This window comes from Symphalangus syndactylus, chromosome 12 (genome assembly GCF_028878055.3).
Source record: "Symphalangus syndactylus isolate Jambi chromosome 12, NHGRI_mSymSyn1-v2.1_pri, whole genome shotgun sequence".
NCBI classification, from domain to species: Eukaryota; Metazoa; Chordata; class Mammalia; order Primates; family Hylobatidae; genus Symphalangus; species Symphalangus syndactylus.
In genome coordinates this window covers 2,787,096-2,803,085 of record NC_072441.2, presented here as the reverse complement: position 1 = coordinate 2,803,085, position 15,990 = coordinate 2,787,096, and positions in this window count along the sequence as shown.

The following is a 15,990-nucleotide window of genomic DNA, read 5'->3' as shown; positions in this document are numbered from 1 at the left end:
TCTTTTTTCCACTATTACCCACTTAGCGCTACGAATGTCCAGTTGCATTTTCTACAGACAGAGTGTTTCAAAACTGCTCAATCAAAAGTATGGTTTAACTCTGTTAGCTGAATGCTCAGATCAGAAAGAAATTTCACAGAATGCTTCTGTGTAGTTTATATTTGAATATATTCCTTTTTCCACTACTACGCTCTTAGCGCTCCAAATGTCCAGTTGAATTTTCTACAGAAAGAGTGTTCAGACCTGCTCAATCAAAAGTATGGTTTAACTCTGTTAGCTGAATGCACAGATCAGAAAGAAGTTTCACCGAATGATTCTGTGTAGTTTATATTTGAAGACATTCCTTTTTCCACTGTTACCATCTTAGCGCTCCGAATCTCCACTTGCATTTTCTACAAAAAGAATGTTTCCTAACTGCTCAATCAAAAATATGTTTTATATCTGTTAACTGAATTTACAGATCAGAAATAAGTTTCACAGAATGCATCTGTGTAGTTTTTATTTGAAGATATTCTTTTTCCCAATGTAGGCCTCTTAGCGCTTAGCATGTCCAATGGCAGTTTCTACAGAAAGAGTGTTTCAGAACGGCTCAATCAAAAGTAAGGTTCAACTCTGTTAGTTGAATGCACAGAACAGAAAGAATTTTCACAGAATGCTACTGTGTAGTTTATATTTGCATATATTCCTTTTTCCACTATTACCCTCTTAGCGCTCCGAATGTCCACTTGCATTTTTTACAGAAAGAGTGTTCAGAACTGCGCAATCAAAAGTATGGTTTAACTCTGTTAGCTTAATGAACATATCAGAAATAAGTTTCACACAATGCTTCTGTGTAGTTTTTATTTGAAGATATTATTTTTCCCAATAGAGGCCTCTTAGCGCTCAGAATGTCCAATTGCAGTTTCTACAGAAAGAGTGTTTCAGAAAGGCTCAATCAAAAGTAAGGTTCAACTCTGTTTGTTGAATGCACAGAACAGAAAGAAGTTTCATACAATGCTTATGTGTAGTTTATATTTGAACATATACTTTTTTCCACTATTACCCACTTAGCGCTACGAATGTCCAGTTGCATTTTCTACAGACAGAGTGTTTCAAAACTGCTCAATCAAAAGTATGATTTAACTCTGTTAGCTGAATGCTCAGATCAGAAAGAAGTTTCACAGAATGCTTCTGTGTAGTTTATATTTGAATATATTACTTTTTCCACTACTACGCTCTTAGCGCTCCAAATGTCCAGTTGCATTTTCTACAGAAAGAGTGTTCAGATCTGCTCAATCAAAAGTATGGTTTAACTCTGTTAGCTGAATGCACAGATCAGAAAAAGTTTCACCGAATGATTCTCTGTAGTTTATATTTGAAGACATTCCTTTTTCCACTATTACCCTCTTAGCGCTCCGAATCTCCACTTGTATTTTCTACAAAAAGAGTGTTTCATAACTGCTCAATAAAAATATGTTTTATCTCTGTTAACTGAATTTACAGATCAGAAATAAGTTTCACAGAATGCATCTGTGTAGTTTTTATTTGAAGATATTCTTTTTCCCAATGTAGGCCTCTTAGCGCTTAGCATGTCCAATTGTAGTTTCTACAGAAAGAGTGTTTCAGAACGGCTCAATCAAAAGTAAGGTTCAACTCTGTTAGTTGAATGCACAGAACAGAAAGAATTTTCACAGAATGCTACTGTGTAGTTTATATTTGAATATATTCCTTTTTCCACTATTACCCTCTTAGCGCTCCGAATGTCCACTTGCATTTTCTACAGAAAGAGTGTTCAGAACTGCGCAATCAAAAGTATGGTTTAACTCTGTTAGCTTAATGAACATATCAGAAATAAGTTTCACACAATGCTTCTGTGTAGTTTTTATTTGAAGATATTATTTTTCCCCATATAGGCCTCTTCGCGCTCAGAATGTCCAATTGCAGTTTCTACAGAAAGAGTGTTTCAGAAAGGCTCAATCAAATTAAGGTTCAACTCTGTTAGTTTAATGCACAGAACAGAAAGAAGTTTCATACAATGCTTCTGTGTAGTTTATATTTGAACATATACTTTTTTCCACTATTACCCACTTAGCGCTACGAATGTCCAGTTGCATTTTCTACAGACAGAGTGTTTCAAAACTGCTCAATCAAAAGTATGGTTTAACTCTGTTAGCTGAATGCTCAGATCAGAAAGAAGTTTCACAGAATGCTTCTGTGTAGTTTATATTTGAATATATTCCTTTTTCCACTACTACTCTCTTAGCGCTCCAAATGTCCAGTTGCATTTTCTACAGAAAGAGTGTTCAGATCTGCTCAATCAAAAGTATGGTTTAACTCTGTTAGCTGAATGCACAGATCAGAAAGAAGTTTCGCCGAATGATTCTGTGTAGTTCATATTTGGAGACATTCCTTTTTCCACTATTACCCCCTTAGCGCGCCGAATCTCCACTTGCATTTTCTACAGAAAGAGTGTTTCAGAACGGCTCAATCAAAACTAAGCTTCAACTCTTTTAGTTGAACAAACAGAACAGAAAGAAGTTTCACACAATTCTTCTGTGTAGTTTTATTTGTAGACATTCTTTTTCCCAATATAGGCCTCTTAGCGCTCAGAATGTCCAATTGCAGTTTCTACAGAAAGAGTGTTTCAGAACGGCTCAATCAAAAGTAAGGTTCAACTCTGTTAGTTGAATGCACAGAACAGAAAGAAGTTTCATACAACGCTTCTGTGTAGTTTATATTTGAACATATTCTTTTTTCCACTATTACCCACTTAGCGCTACGTATGTCCAGTTGCATTTTCTACAGACAGAGTGTTTCAAAACTGCTCAATCAAAAGTATGGTTTAACTCTGTTAGCTGAATGCTCAGATCAGAAAGAAGTTTCACAGAATGCTTCTGTGTAGTTTATATTTGAATATATTCCTTTTTCCACTACTACGCTCTTAGCGCTCCAAATGTCCAGTTGCATTTTCAACAGAAAGAGTGTTCAGACCTGCTCAATCAAAAGTATGGTTTAACTCTGTTAGCTGAATGCACAGATCAGAAAGAAGTTTCACCGAATGATTCTGTGTAGTTTATATTTGAAGACATTCCTTTTTCCACTATTACCCTCTTAGCGCTCCGAATCTCCACTTGCATTTTCTACAAAAAGAGTGTTTCATAACTGCTCAATCAAAAATATGTTTTATCTCTGTTAACTGAATTTACAGATCAGAAATAAGTTTCACAGAATGCATCTGTGTAGTTTTTATTTGAAGATATTCTTTTTCCCAATGTAGGCCTCTTAGCCCTTAGCATGTCCAATTGCAGTTTCTACAGAAAGAGTGTTTCAGAACGGCTCAATCAAAAGTAAGGTTCAACTCTGTTAGTTGAATGCACAGAACAGAAAGAATTTTCACAGAATGCTACTGTGTAGTTTATAGTTGAATATATTCCTTTTTCCACTATTACCCTCTTAGCGCTCGGAATGTCCACTTGCATTTTCTACAGAAAGAGTGTTCAGAACTGCGCAATCAAAAGTATGGTTTAACTCTGTTAGCTTAATGAACATATCAGAAATAAGTTTCACACAATGCTTCTGTGTAGATTTTATTTGAAGATATTATTTTTCCCAATATAGGCCTCTTAGCGCTCAGAATGTCCAATTGCAGTTTCTACAGAAAGAGTGTTTCAGAAAGGCTCAATCAAAAGTAAGGTTCAACTCTGTTAGTTGAATGCACAGAACAGAAAGAAGTTTCATACAATGCTTCTGTGTAGTTTATATTTGAACATACTCTTTTTTCCACTATTACCCACTTAGCGCTACGAATGTCCAGTTGCATTTTCTACAGACAGAGTGTTTCAAAACTGCTCAATCAAAAGTATGGTTTAACTCTGTTAGCTGAATGCTCAGATCAGAAAGAAGTTTCACAGAATGCTTCTGTGTAGTTTATATTTGAATATATTCCTTTTTCCACTACTACTCTCTTAGCGCTCCAAATGTCCAGTTGCATTTTCTATAGAAAGAGTGTTCAGATCTGCTCAATCAAAAGTATGGTTTAACTCTGTTAGCTGAATGCACAGATCAGAAAGAAGTTTCACAGAATGATTCTGTGTAGTTTATATTTGGAGACATTCCTTTTTCCACTATTACCCTCTTAGCGCTCCGAATCTCCACTTGCATTTTCTACAGAAAGAGTGTTTCAGAATGGCTCAATCAAACCTAAGGTTCAACTCTTTTAGTTGAACAAACAGAACAGAAAGAAGTTTCACACAATTCTTCTGTGTAGTTTTTATTTGTAGACATTCTTTTTCCCAATATAGGCCTCTTAGCGCTCAGAATGTCCAATTGCATTTTCTACAGAAAGAGTGTTTCAGAACGGCTCAATCAAAAGTAAGGTTCAACTCTGTTAGTTGAATGCACAGAACAGAAAGAAGTTTCATACAATGGTTCTGTGTAGTTTATATTTGAACATATTCTTTTTTCCACTATTACCCACTTAGCGCTACGAATGTCCAGTTGCATTTTCTACAGACAGAGTGTTTCAAAACTGCTCAATCAAAAGTATGGTTTAACTCTGTTAGCTGAATGCTCAGATCAGAAAGAAGTTTCACAGAATGCTTCTGTGTAGTTTATATTTGAATATATTCCTTTTTCCACTACTACGCTCTTAGCGCTCCAAATGTCCAGTTGAATTTTCTACAGAAAGAGTGTTCAGAACTGCGCAATCAAAAGTATGGTTTAACTCTGTTAGCTGTATGCTCAGATCAGAAATAAGTTTCACACAATGCTTCTGTGTAGTTTTTATTTGAAGATATTATTTTTCCCAATAGAGGCCTCTTAGCGCTCAGAATGTCCAATTGCAGTTTCTACAGAAAGAGTGTTTCAGAAAGGCTCAATCAAAAGTAAGGTTCAACTCTGTTAGTTGAATGCACAGAACAGAAAGAAGTTTCATACAATGCTTCTGTGTAGTTTATATTTGAACATATTCTTTTTTCCACTATTACAAACTTAGCGCTACGAATGTCCAGTTGCATTTTCTACAGACAGAGTGTTTCAAAACTGCTCAATCAAAAGTATGGTTTAACTCTGTTAGCTGAATGCTCAGATCAGAAAGAAGTTTCACAGAATGCTTCTGTGTAGTTTATATTTGAATATATTCCTTTTTCCACTACTACTCTCTTAGCGCTCCAAATGTCCAGTTGCATTTTCTACAGAAAGAGAGTTCAGATCTGCTCAATCAAAAGTATGGTTTCACTCTGTTAGCTGAATGCACAGATCAGAAAGAAGTTTCACAGAATGATTCTGTGTAGTTTATATTTGGAGACATTCCTTTTTCCACTATTACCCTCTTAGCGCTCCAAAGGTCCAGTTGCATTTTCAACAGAAAGAGTGTTCAGATCTGCTCAATCAAAAGTATGGTTTAACTCTGTTAGCTGAATGCACAGATCAGAAAGAAGTTTCACCGAATCATTCTGTGTAGTTTATATTTGAAGACATTCCTTTTTCCACTATTACCCTCTTAGCGCTCCGAATCTCCACTTGCATTTTCTACAAAAAGAGTGTTTCATAACTGCTCAATCAAAAATATGTTTTATCTCTGTTAACTGAATTTACAGATCAGAAATAAGTTTCACAGAATGCATCTGTGTAGTTTTTATTTGAAGATATTCTTTTTCCCAATGTAGGCCTCTTAGCGCTTAGCATGTCCATTTGCAGTTTCTACAGAAAGAGTGTTTCAGAACGGCTCAATCAAAAGTAAGGTTCAACTCTGTTAGTTGAATGCACAGAACAGAAAGAATTTTCACAGAATGCTACTGTGTAGTTTATATTTGAATATATTCCTTTTTCCACTATTACCCTCTTAGCGCTCCGAATGTCCACTTGCATTTTCTACAGAAAGAGTGTTCAGAACTGCGCAATCAAAAGTATGGTTTAACTCTGTTAGCTTAATGAACATATCAGAAATAAGTTTCACACAATGCTTCTGTGTAGTTTTTATTTGAAGATATTATTTTTCCCAATAGAGGCCTCTTAGCGCTCAGAATGTCCAATTGCAGTTTCTACAGAAAGAGTGTTTCAGAAAGGCTCAATCAAAAGTAAGGTTCAACTCTGTTAGTTGAATGCACAGAACAGAAAGAAGTTTCATACAATGCTTCTGTGTAGTTTATATTTGAACATATTCTTTTTTCCACTATTACCCACTTAGCGCTACGAATATCCAGTTGCATTTTCTACAGACAGAGTGTTTCAAAACTGCTCAATCAAAAGTATCGTTTAACTCTGTTAGCTGAATGCTCAGATCAGAAAGAAGTTTCACAGAATGCTTCTGTGTAGTTTATATTTGAATATATTAATTTTTCCACTACTACGCTCTTAGCGCTCCAAATGTCCAGTTGAATTTTCTACAGAAAGAGTGTTCAGACCTGCTCAATCAAAAGTATGGTTTAACTCTGTTAGCTGAATGCACAGATCAGAAAGAAGTTTCACCGAATGATTCTGTGTAGTTTATATTTGAAGACATTCCTTTTTCCACTGTTACCCTCTTAGCGCTCCGAATCTCCACTTGCATTTTCTACAAAAAGAGTGTTTCATAACTGCTCAATCAAAAATATGTTTTATATCTGTTAACTGAATTTACAGATCAGAAATAAGTTTCACAGAATGCATCTGTGTAGTTTTTATTTGAAGATATTCTTTTTCCCAATGTAGGCCTCTTAGCGCTTAGCATGTCCAATAGCAGTTACTACAGAAAGAGTGTTTCAGAACGGCTCAATTAAAAGTAAGGTTCAACTCTGTTAGTTGAATGCACAGAACAGAAAGAATTTTCACAGAATGCTACTGTGTAGTTTATATTTGAATATATTCCTTTTTCCACTATTACCCTCTTTGCGCTCCGAATGTCCACTTGCATTTTCTACAGAAAGAGTGTTCAGAACTGCGCAATCAAAAGTATGGTTTAACTCTGTTAGCTGTATGCTCAGATCAGAAATAAGTTTCACACAATGCTTCTGTGTAGTTTTTATTTGAAGATATTATTTTTCCCAATAGAGGCCTCTTAGCGCTCAGAATGTCCAATTGCAGTTTCTACAGAAAGAGTGTTTCAGAAAGGCTCAATCAAAAGTAAGGTTCAACTCTGTTAGTTGAATGCACAGAACAGAAAGAAGTTTCATACAATGCTTCTGTGTAGTTTATATTTGAACATATTCTTTTTTCCACTATTACCCACTTAGCGCTACGAATGTCCAGTTGCATTTTCTACAGACAGAGTGTTTCAAAACTGCTCAATCAAAAGTATGGTTTAACTCTGTTAGCTGAATGCTCAGATCAGAAAGAAGTTTCACAGAATGCTTCTGTGTAGTTTATATTTGAATATATTCCTTTTTCCACTACTACTCTCTTAGCGCTCCAAATGTCCAGTTGCATTTTCTACAGAAAGAGTGTTCAGATCTGCTCAATCAAAAGTATGGTTGAACTCTGTTAGCTGAATGCACAGATCAGAAAGAAGTTTCACAGAATGATTCTGTGTAGTTTATATTTGGAGACATTCCTTTTTCCACTATTACCCTCTTAGCGCTCCGAATCTCCACTTGCATTTTCTACAGAAAGAGTGTTTCAGAATGGCTCAATCAAAACTAAGGTTCAACTCTTTTAGTTGAACAAACAGAACAGAAAGAAGTTTCACACAATTCTTCTGTGTAGTTTTTATTTGTAGACATTCTTTTTCCCAATATAGGCCTCTTAGCGCTCAGAATGTCCAATTGCATTTTCTACAGAAAGAGTGTTTCAGAACGGCTCAATCAAAAGTAAGGTTCAACTCTGTTAGTTGAATGCACAGAACAGAAAGAAGTTTCATACAATGGTTCTGTGTAGTTTATATTTGAACATATTCTTTTCTCCACTATTACCCACTTAGCGCTACGAATGTCCAGTTGCATTTTCTACAGACAGAGTGTTTCAAAACTGCTCAATCAAAAGTATGGTTTAACTCTGTTAGCTGAATGCTCAGATCAGAAAGAAGTTTCACAGAATGCTTCTGTGTAGTTTATATTTGAATATATTCCTTTTTCCACTACTACGCTCTTAGCGCTCCAAATGTCCAGTTGAATTTTCTACAGAAAGAGTGTTCAGACCTGCTCAATCAAAAGTATGGTTTAACTCTGTTAGCTGAATGCACAGATCAGAAAGAAGTTTCACCGAATGATTCTGTGTAGTTTATATTTGAAGACATTCCTTTTTCCACTGTTACCCTCTTAGCGCTCCGAATCTCCACTTGCATTTTCTACAAAAAGAGTGTTTCATAACTGCTCAATCAAAAATATGTTTTATATCTGTTAACTGAATTTACAGATCAGAAATAAGTTTCACAGAATGCATCTGTGTAGTTTTTATTTGAAGATATTCTTTTTCCCAATGTAGGCCTCTTAGCGCTTAGCATGTCCAATTGCAGTTAGTACAGAAAGAGTGTTTCAGAGCGGCTCAATCAAAAGTAAGGTTCAACTCTGTTAGTTGAATGCACAGAACAGAAAGAATTTTCACAGAATGCTACTGTGTAGTTTATATTTGAATATATTCCTTTATCCACTATTACCCTCTTTGCGCTCCGAATGTCCACTTGCATTTTCTACAGAAAGAGTGTTCAGAACTGCGCAATCAAAAGTATGGTTTAACTCTGTTAGCTGTATGCTCAGATCAGAAATAAGTTTCACACAATGCTTCTGTGTAGTTTTTATTTGAAGATATTATTTTTCCCAATAGAGGCCTCTTAGCGCTCAGAATGTCCAATTGCAGTTTCTACAGAAAGAGTGTTTCAGAAAGGCTCAATCAAAAGTAAGGTTCAACTCTGTTAGTTGAATGCACAGAACAGAAAGAAGTTTCATACAATGCTTCTGTGTAGTTTATATTTGAACATATTCTTTTTTCCACTATTACCCACTTAGCGCTACGAATGTCCAGTTGCATTTTCTACAGACAGAGTGTTTCAAAACTGCTCAATCAAAAGTATGGTTTAACTCTGTTAGCTGAATGCTCAGATCAGAAAGAAGTTTCACAGAATGCTTCTGTGTAGTTTATATATGAACATACTCCTTTTTCCACTACTACGCTCTTAGCGCTCCAAATGTCCAGTTGCATTTTCTACAGAAAGAGTGTTCAGATCTGCTCAATCAAAAGTATGGTTTAACTCTGTTAGCTGAATGCACAGATCAGAAAGAAGTTTCACCGAATGATTCTGTGTAGTTTATATTTGAAGACATTCCTTTTTCCACTATTACCCACTTAGCGCTCCGAATCTCCACTTGCATTTTCTACAAAAAGAGTGTTTCATAACTGCTCAATCAAAAATATGTTTTATCTCTGTTAACTGAATTTACAGATCAGAAATAAGTTTCACAGAATGCATCTGTGTAGTTTTTATTTGAAGATATTCTTTTTCCCAATGTAGGCCTCTTAGCGCTTAGCATGTCCAATTGCAGTTACTACAGAAAGAGTGTTTCAGAACGGCTCAATCAAAAGTAAGGTTCAACTCTGTTAGTTGAATGCACAGAACAGAAAGAATTTTCACAGAATGCTACTGTGTAGTTTATATTTGAATATATTCCTTTTTCCACTATTACCCTCTTAGCGCTCCGAATGTCCACTTGCATTTTCTACAGAAAGAGTGTTCAGAACTGCGCAATCAAAAGTATGGTTTAACTCTGTTAGCTGTATGCTCAGATCAGAAATAAGTTTCACACAATGCTTCTGTGTAGTTTTTATTTGAAGATATTATTTTTCCCAATAGAGGCCTCTTAGCGCTCAGAATGTCCAATTGCAGTTTCTACAGAAAGAGTGTTTCAGAAAGGCTCAATCAAAAGTAAGGTTCAACTCTGTTAGTTGAATGCACAGAACAGAAAGAAGTTTCATACAATGCTTCTGTGTAGTTTATATTTGAACATATTCTTTTTTCCACTATTACCCACTTAGCGCTACGAATGTCCAGTTGCATTTTCTACAGACAGAGTGTTTCAAAACTGCTCAATCAAAAGTATGGTTTAACTCTGTTAGCTGAATGCTCAGATCAGAAAGAAGTTTCACAGAATGCTTCTGTGTAGTTTATATTTGAATATATTCCTTTTTCCACTACTACTCTCTTAGCGCTCCAAATGTCCAGTTGCATTTTCTACAGAAAGAGTGTTCAGATCTGCTCAATCAAAAGTATGGTTTAACTCTGTTAGCTGAATGCACAGATCAGAAAGAAGTTTCACAGAATGATTCTGTGTAGTTTATATTTGGAGACATTCCTTTTTCCACTATTACCCTCTTAGCGCTCCGAATCTCCACTTGCATTTTCTACAGAAAGATTGTTTCAGAATGGCTCAATCAAAACTAAGGTTCAACTCTTTTAGTTGAACAAACAGAACAGAAAGAAGTTTCACACAATTCTTCTGTGTAGTTTTTATTTGTAGACATTCTTTTTCCCAATATAGGCCTCTTAGCGCTCAGAATGTCCAATTGCATTTTCTACAGAAAGAGTGTTTCAGAACGGCTCAATCAAAAGTAAGGTTCAACTCTGTTAGTTGAATGCACAGAACAGAAAGAAGTTTCATACAATGGTTCTGTGTAGTTTATATTTGAACATATTCTTTTTTCCACTATTACCCACTTAGCGCTACGAATGTCCAGTTGCATTTTCTACAGACAGAGTGTTTCAAAACTGCTCAATCAAAAGTATGGTTTAACTCTGTTAGCTGAATGCTCAGATCAGAAAGAAGTTTCACAGAATGCTTCTGTGTAGTTTATATTTGAATATATTCCTTTTTCCACTACTACGCTCTTAGCGCTCCAAATGTCCAGTTGAATTTTCTACAGAAAGAGTGTTCAGACCTGCTCAATCAAAAGTATGGTTTAACTCTGTTAGCTAAATGCACAGATCAGAAAGAAGTTTCACCGAATGATTCTGTGTAGTTTATATTTGAAGACATTCCTTTTTCCACTGTTACCCTCTTAGCGCTCCGAATCTCCACTTGCATTTTCTACAAAAAGAGTGTTTCATAACTGCTCAATCAAAAATATGTTTTATATCTGTTAACTGAATTTACAGATCAGAAATAAGTTTCACAGAATGCATCTGTGTAGTTTTTATTTGAAGATATTCTTTTTCCCAATGTAGGCCTCTTAGCGCTTAGCATGTCCAATTGCAGTTAGTACAGAAAGAGTGTTTCAGAGCGGCTCAATCAAAAGTAAGGTTCAACTCTGTTAGTTGAATGCACAGAACAGAAAGAATTTTCACAGAATGCTACTGTGTAGTTTATATTTGAATATATTCCTTTTTCCACTATTACCCTCTTTGCGCTCCGAATGTCCACTTGCATTTTCTACAGAAAGAGTGTTCAGAACTGCGCAATCAAAAGTATGGTTTAACTCTGTTAGCTGTATGCTCAGATCAGAAATAAGTTTCACACAATTCTTCTGTGTTGTTTTTATTTGAAGATATTATTTTTCCCAATAGAGGCCTCTTAGCGCTCAGAATGTCCAATTGCATTTTCTACAGAAAGAGTGTTTCAGAACGGCTCAATCAAAAGTAAGGTTCAACTCTGTTAGTTGAATGCACAGAACAGAAAGAAGTTTCATACAATGGTTCTGTGTAGTTTATATTTGAACATATTCTTTTTTCCACTATTACCCACTTAGCGCTACGAATGTCCAGTTGCATTTTCTACAGACAGAGTGTTTCAAAACTGCTCAATCAAAAGTATGGTTTAACTCTGTTAGCTGAATGCTCAGATCAGAAAGAAGTTTCACAGAATGCTTCTGTGTAGTTTATATTTGAATATATTCCTTTTTCCACTACTACGCTCTTAGCGCTCCAAATGTCCAGTTGAATTTTCTACAGAAAGAGTGTTCAGACCTGCTCAATCAAAAGTATGGTTTAACTCTGTTAGCTGAATGCACAGATCAGAAAGAAGTTTCACCGAATGATTCTGTGTAGTTTATATTTGAAGACATTCCTTTTTCCACTGTTACCCTCTTAGCGCTCCGAATCTCCACTTGCATTTTCTACAAAAAGAGTGTTTCATAACTGCTCAATCAAAAATATGTTTTATATCTGTTAACTGAATTTACAGATCAGAAATTAGTTTCACAGAATGCATCTGTGTAGTTTTTATTTGAAGATATTCTTTTTCCCAATGTAGGCCTCTTAGCGCTTAGCATGTCCAATTGCAGTTACTACAGAAAGAGTGTTTCAGAACGGCTCAATCAAAAGTAAGGTTCAACTCTGTTAGTTGAATGCACAGAACAGAAAGAATTTTCACAGAATGCTACTGTGTAGTTTATATTTGAATATATTCCTTTTTCCACTATTACCCTCTTAGCGCTCCGAATGTCCACTTGCATTTTCTACAGAAAGAGTGTTCAGAACTGCGCAATCAAAAGTATGGTTTAACTCTGTTAGCTGTATGCTCAGATCAGAAATAAGTTTCACACAATGCTTCTGTGTAGTTTTTATTTGAAGATATTATTTTTCCCAATAGAGGCCTCTTAGCGCTCAGAATGTCCAATTGCAGTTTCTACAGAAAGAGTGTTTCAGACAGGCTCAATCAAAAGTAAGGTTCAACTCTGTTAGTTGAATGCACAGAACAGAAAGAAGTTTCATACAATGCTTCTGTGTAGTTTATATTTGAACATATTCTTTTTTCCACTATTACCCACTTAGCGCTACGAATGTCCAGTTGCATTTTCTACAGACACAGTGTTTCAAAACTGCTCAATCAAAAGTATGGTTTAACTCTGTTAGCTGAATGCTCAGATCAGAAAGAAGTTTCACAGAATGCTTCTGTGTAGTTTATATTTGAATATATTCCTTTTTCCACTACTACTCTCTTAGCGCTCCAAATGTCCAGTTGCATTTTCTACAGAAAGAGTGTTCAGATCTGCTCAATCAAAAGTATGGTCTAACTCTGTTAGCTGAATGCACAGATCAGAAAGAAGTTTCACAGAATGATTCTGTGTAGTTTATATTTGGAGACATTCCTTTTTCCACTATTACCCTCTTAGCGCTCCGAATCTCCACTTTCATTTTCTACAGAAAGAGTGTTTCAGAATGGCTCAATCAAAACTAAGGTTCAACTCTTTTAGTTGAACAAACAGAACAGAAAGAAGTTTCACACAATTCTTCTGTGTTGTTTTTATTTGTAGACATTCATTTTTCCCAATATAGGCCTCTTAGCGCTCAGAATGTCCAATTGCATTTTCTACAGAAAGAGTGTTTCAGAACGGCTCAATCAAAAGTAAGGTTCAACTCTGTTAGTTGAATGCACAGAACAGAAAGAAGTTTCATACAATGGTTCTGTGTAGTTTATATTTGAACATATTCTTTTTTCCACTATTACCCACTTAGCGCTACGAATGTCCAGTTGCATTTTCTACAGACAGAGTGTTTCAAAACTGCTCAATCAAAAGTATGGTTTAACTCTGTTAGCTGAATGCTCAGATCAGAAAGAAGTTTCACAGAATGCTTCTGTGTAGTTTATATTTGAATATATTCCTTTTTCCACTACTACGCTCTTAGCGCTCCAAATGTCCAGTTGAATTTTCTACAGAAAGAGTGTTCAGACCTGCTCAATCAAAAGTATGGTTTAACTCTGTTAGCTGAATGCACAGATCAGAAAGAAGTTTCACCGAATGATTCTGTGTAGTTTATATTTGAAGACATTCCTTTTTCCACTGTTACCCTCTTAGCGCTCCGAATATCCACTTGCATTTTCTACAAAAAGAGTGTTTCATAACTGCTCAATCAAAAATATGTTTTATATCTGTTAACTGAATTTACAGATCAGAAATAAGTTTCACAGAATGCATCTGTGTAGTTTTTATTTGAAGATATTCTTTTTCCCAATGTAGGCCTCTTAGCGCTTAGCATGTCCAATTGCAGTTAGTACAGAAAGAGTGTTTCAGAGCGGCTCAATCAAAAGTAAGGTTCAACTCTGTTAGTTGAATGCACAGAACAGAAAGAATTTTCACAGAATGCTACTGTGTAGTTTATATTTGAATATATTCCTTTTTCCACTATTACCCTCTTTGCGCTCCGAATGTCCACTTGCATTTTCTACAGAAAGAGTGTTCAGAACTGCGCAATCAAAAGTATGGTTTAACTCTGTTAGCTGTATGCTCAGATCAGAAATAAGTTTCACACAATGCTTCTGTGTAGTTTTTATTTGAAGATATTATTTTTCCCAATAGAGGCCTCTTAGCGCTCAGAATGTCCAATTGCAGTTTCTACAGAAAGAGTGTTTCAGAAAGGCTCAATCAAAAGTAAGGTTCAACTCTGTTAGTTGAATGCACAGAACAGAAAGAAGTTTCATACAATGCTTCTGTGTAGTTTATATTTCAACATATTCTTTTTTCCACTATTACCCACTTAGCGCTACGAATGTCCAGTTGCATTTTCTACAGACAGAGTGTTTCAAAACTGCTCAATCAAAAGTATGGTTTAACTCTGTTAGCTGAATGCTCAGATCAGAAAGAAGTTTCACAGAATGCTTCTGTGTAGTTTATATATGAACATACTCCTTTTTCCACTACTACGCTCTTAGCGCTCCAAATGTCCAGTTGCATTTTCTACAGAAAGAGTGTTCAGATCTGCTCAATCAAAATTATGGTTTAACTCTGTTAGCTGAATGCACAGATCAGAAAGAAGTTTCACCGAATGATTCTGTGTAGTTTATATTTGAAGACATTCCTTTTTCCACTATTACCCTCTTAGCGCTCCGAATCTCCACTTGCATTTTCTACAAAAAGAGTGTTTCATAACTGCTCAATCAAAAATATGTTTTATCTCTGTTAACTGAATTTACAGATCAGAAATAAGTTTCACAGAATGCATCTGTGTAGTTTTTATTTGAAGATATTCTTTTTCCCAATGTAGGCCTCTTAGCGCTTAGCATGTCCAATTGCAGTTTCTACAGAAAGAGTGTTTCAGAACGGCTCAATCAAAAGTAAGGTTCAACTCTGTTAGTTGAATGCACAGAACAGAAAGAATTTTCACAGAATGCTACTGTGTAGTTTATATTTGAATATATTCCTTTTTCCACTATTACCCTCTTAGCGCTCCGAATGTCCACTTGCATTTTCTACAGAAAGAGTGTTCAGAACTGCGCAATCAAAAGTATGGTTTAACTCTGTTAGCTTAATGAACATATCAGAAATAAGTTTCACACAATGCTTCTGTGTAGTTTTTATTTGAAGATATTATTTTTCCCAATAGAGGCCTCTTAGCGCTCAGAATGTCCAATTGCAGTTTCTACAGAAAGAGTGTTTCAGAAAGGCTCAATCAAAAGTAAGGTTCAACTCTGTTAGTTGAATGCACAGAACAGAAAGAAGTTTCATACAATGCTTCTGTGTAGTTTATATTTGAACATATTCTTTTTTCCACTATTACCCACTTAGCGCTACGAATATCCAGTTGCATTTTCTACAGACAGAGTGTTTCAAAACTGCTCAATCAAAAGTATCGTTTAACTCTGTTAGCTGAATGCTCAGATCAGAAAGAAGTTTCACAGAATGCTTCTGTGTAGTTTATATTTGAATATATTCCTTTTTCCACTACTACGCTCTTAGCGCTCCAAATGTCCAGTTGCATTTTCTACAGAAAGAGAGTTCAGATCTGCTCAATCAAAAGTATGGTTTCACTCTGTTAGCTGAATGCACAGATCAGAAAGAAGTTTCACAGAATGATTCTGTGTAGTTTATATTTGGAGACATTCCTTTTTCCACTATTACCCTCTTAGCGCTCCAAAGGTCCAGTTGCATTTTCAACAGAAAGAGTGTTCAGATCTGCTCAATCAAAAGTATGGTTTAACTCTGTTAGCTGAATGCACAGATCAGAAAGAAGTTTCACCGAATGATTCTGTGTAGTTTATATTTGAAGACATTCCTTTTTCCACTATTACCCTCTTAGCGCTCCGAATCTCCAGTTGCATTTTCTACAAAAAGAGTGTTTCATAACTGCTCAATCAAAAATATGTTTTATCTCTGTTAACTGAATTTACAGAT